General features: G+C 41.5%; 1 non-coding gene across 1 annotated transcript; it reads left to right on the top strand.

Annotated features, from left to right (window-relative positions):
- Positions 1-590: 590 nt before the first annotated feature.
- LOC120255235 lies at positions 591-697 on the top strand. The gene has a single exon (XR_005534932.1). It is a non-coding gene; the product is annotated as a small nucleolar RNA R71 (small nucleolar RNA).
- The last annotated feature ends 3,626 nt before the right edge of the window (positions 698-4,323 follow it).

The raw sequence follows: 4,323 nt of genomic DNA, 5'->3' as shown, positions 1-4,323 counted from the left end.
ATTGCATAAACATAGACAAAGCTTTCCCTAACTCGGTCATCCGGGTTTCCAAGCCTGATACTCTATTCTCCATGTTCAGGGCTTGTTGGTGTTGAAAACCCAGTGGTGCTATGGAGTTTTGCTGTCGTTGGTTACTCCAAGAGAAATTAGGGATGGTTCTCCATCCTTGGTTGTAGGTGTTGCTATAAGGATTACCTTGTACCTTTCCCAAATTGCCGACAAAGTCTACAGGTTCAATTGGGGCTGAAGTAGCAATTAAAAAAGGGCAATCAGATGGCATATGTGAAACCCCACAATCATCCTAACTCGTGATCGCAGCCATCCTCGGTGAAGTCAATGTATCTAATTTTTTCCTCAATGCCTCTACTTGGGTTTCTAAGGATGTAACAGCATCAATTTTATGGAGTCCGGCTACTTTCTTCTTTTCCCTTGCATTCCATTAGTAACTGTTCATGGCCATTTTCTGTAGCAACTGTCAGGTTTCTTCAAGGGTCTTGTTCCCTATTTTACCTCCTACGGCGGCATCTAGAAGTTGTCTCGTACTTGGATTCAACCCATTATAAAAAGTCTGGATGATCATCCATTCGGGGAAACCATGCTGTGGACACTTCTGGAAAAGGTCCTTGAATGGCTCTCATGTCTCAAACAAGGATTCAAGCTCCATCTGAACAAACAAAGATATTTTACTACGAAGCTTCGCCGATATTCCAGGAGGGAAGTACCTTGCAAGAAAAGCTTCAACCATTTCATTCCATGTCATGATGGATGCTTATGGTAAAGAATGTAGCCACTGCTTTGGGCTTCCTTTTAGAGAGAATGGGAAAGCCATCAATCTTATAGCATCATCCATAACTCCATTAATCTTTAGCATGTCACGAACTTCTAAGAAGTTTTTAATATGGTTGTGTGGATCCTCATCAGCCAAACCATTATACTGCGCCGACTACTGTATCATTGGGATGAATGCTGGCTTTAGCTCAAAGTTCGGAGCTATAATCGAGGGTCGGACAATACTAGATTGTGTCCCCAATACTGACAGTCTGGCATATTCAGAAAGTGTTATCTATTGTTCATCCTATTCTGCCATCTGCCATATTGTCAGACCCTTCAACTTCCACTTCAGCTAGATTTGACAGTTGATAAGTGTCTAAATGTATGCATTTTAGTATATGTATTTTATATTTCTAGCATGTATTTTTATAAGAATAGACACCCGTTTTGTGCTTAATCATGTATTATTTGCTTAGCAGGGTATGAAAACACCATGAAAGACACGGAGATACGATTTGGGTGGAAAAAAAGAAGAAAACCAGGTCTCGGTACTGTTGCAAATTAATGTAGCTCGATTACTGTAGTGGTGGCAATGTAGCACCCACTATCGCACCTAGAGAATTTTCGGGCTAAGAATTGATTGAAGGCATACTGCCTCAATGACGAGCTCATTGACCTTGTATGGACACTATTATATAAGAAGAATGGGTTTTTTTGCTTGGTTCATACTACCTCAGTGACCGCCTCATTGACCCATTATGGACCAGGTATGGAAAGCTTTTGGTGGAGTTTTGGAGTCTCATTTTATGCCTCATGCGGCCTCCGTTTGGGGAGTATGTTTGGGGGTATAAGAGAGGATTTGGAGGATTTCTTGGGGGAAGGACCTTTTGGCAGCCAACACTTGGGAGGAAGTTATTGCTTCCCCGCAAGTGTACAGGATCGCTAAGTAATACCTCATGTGAAGACAAGAGGATCATATTCCATGGGGCTAAGGATCTCCTATTACTTCTTCTCGAACAATTATCTAGCCTAAGATCTTAAGTGATGGAATTTACTCTACTAGATGCAATTAAAACTAAATATAAGATTACCAACGAATTAGAGTGAACAAGTAATGAGCAAGCAAGAAAATCAATGTAATTCAAAGGCCTATGGATGCGGATCCCCTTGAGGGGTTATCATGATACATGGATGATGATCAAAAGATGCAAGGGTAATTTGGACCAAGAGATTTCTATATTAGAACAACCCCAATTTGTCGTGATTGAACCCTAATCCCGAAAAAAGTATGTTGATAGGAATTTTTTTCCTACGATTACATTAAGTACCGGAAATCTCAAAAATAGCTATGAACTCATTCTAAGTTCACTCCTAAGACATGGAGGGCTACCAACACCCAATTTCTCGGCGTGATGATACAAGTATCCCTTTCTAATCCATTCATGATCTAATACATGCGAGTAGGTCACATCTACATGCATCACTCATAAAAGAACTAAGGATTTCTCCATAGTGTAGCACTTAGCATGAAAACAATGAAACAAATATCAAAATAACCCAAGCATGGAATTAACAAGTAATCATCTAAAATACATGATAAAACCCCCCAAGGTTCACCAACACCCGGTGGCCTTGGTGTCTAGTGTGTCATCATCCCACAACAAGCAACACAATCAAGTAAAACACAAAGCAAAAACATAAATGACACTCCTTAGATGAAATGGTAAAGGAGGAGGTAGAGAATGTGCCGCATGACACTTCCCCCACCAAACGAATGCATAATGACGCTTCCTCTAGATGCTTGTCTCCTTCCTTCAAATCGTTGTTGATTTCCCCTTGAATGATGTTATCTTCTTGGCTTTAGAGCCTTTGACCTTGCCCTTGAATGATATCCTTGTTTCCTTGCCCTTCTTCTTTTTCCCAAGGTCGCTCAAGGTCTCCCAAGAAGTCTCTCAAAAATCTGTCCAAAAAAAGTCCTCTTCTTTACATTAAAAGTCTACTTTTATACTCCCCACGGCATACGGGCCATATAGGGGCCGTATGAGGGCCATATAACTATCAAAAAACTTAGATTGCGCTTCATACAGGGTGCATATGGGGTCCATACGAGGTGCATACAGCCTCCATACTGGGCAGTATGGGGGCCGCATGAAATTCTTGGCAAATACCTTCAAACCGTCCCTGATAAGTGCTTGTGTGATAAGAATGCGAAGTGTTCTTTCCTTAAGATGAGCATTACTTTTATCAGGTTTTAACACTAATATGTGTGTATTTATATTACTTTCATGCATATAGGTTTGTGAAGCCAAATCTTAGAGAAAGAAGCCAATGTAGATCGTGAATACACCATTTGGAGGAAATCTTGAGAAGGTTCAAATGCGAAGACATAAGTCAGGTTCAAGATGCTAGAATGTGTGCCAACCTCCTTGTATTCAAGCTAGCACAATGATTTGGAGCGGCACAAAGGTAGTCACATTCTAAGTATTCCGGCTTGTGCATGTGTAACAAGATCTCCACCAATGCGGTCGTCATTGAAGAAGCAAAGCGATCTATGACGTAAACATGTGTCTGTTTATGTTACCTCGATGAAAGCATGGTTTCAGGAGTGTTTCAAACCGGTACTGTAGCAGGGCACTACAACAATACTGTACCCAAAATATTATAGCAGGTACTATTCATAGTCGGCCGAAGAAGGAGTTGGCCCGAGAAGCCACACGGGCATGTGGAAATTCCACACGCATGTATGTTAATTCCACAAGCCCGTGTGGAATATCCACAGGGGCATGTGAATTCCCGATTCCAGCCATTTAAAAACCGATTTCAGCCCCGATTTCAACATTCTTTTTCCATATTTTCCCCAACTTAAAAGAAGGCTGCGGCTAGGGTTTTGAGAGGTATTGGCTAGCGATTTGGAGAGGTTCTACGGCTCCGACATCGCACTCCATTTGGAAGAAGGTTAGTGGGAGAGCTTTCATCGGCAACGATCCGGCGAGGTGTATCCTAGGCCGAACAAAGGGACCTTTGGACGAGTAGAGGACTCTCCACACGACTATCATCATGACTATCGAGGGGGTTTTCTTTGGATTTATTGCTTTTACATTCGATTTTCATTGATTGTAATTAGCTCCATGTAGAGCTAAACCCCTGGTGGGTACTTGGATTGTGAACCCTAGGATGTATTTGTTTCATTGAACCTTGTTATTATGCTTTCACTAATTGATGTTTTTGTTGAGTTCCAATCTTGAATACATTGAATTTATGAATACTCCCTTAGAGTGACACTAGGGTTAAGAGTTATTATTGGTAACCCTTATGAGTGAGTGACACACCACGAGAGTTAGACAAAGCTAGATTAGAGAGGGTTGAGAGGGTGAGTTGAGAGGTAGAAGGGAGTGCTCTTTCCCCTCCGGTGTGATTTATTCTACCTCCAATTCCATGAGTTCTTTGCGGTCATAGTAGAGTGAATGGGCTTAGGGATAAGCTTTGGCTGGGGCTTAGTTGCGAGTGTAATGGAGTGAAGTGTTGAAGTGATTTTAGCATCTAGGGCTTAAT

Source organism: Dioscorea cayenensis, unplaced genomic scaffold, assembly GCF_009730915.1.
Source record: "Dioscorea cayenensis subsp. rotundata cultivar TDr96_F1 unplaced genomic scaffold, TDr96_F1_v2_PseudoChromosome.rev07_lg8_w22 25.fasta BLBR01000906.1, whole genome shotgun sequence".
Lineage (NCBI taxonomy): Eukaryota > Viridiplantae > Streptophyta > Magnoliopsida > Dioscoreales > Dioscoreaceae > Dioscorea > Dioscorea cayenensis.
Note: the sequence above shows the minus strand (reverse complement) of the source record. Positions and strands in the feature narration are given on the sequence as shown.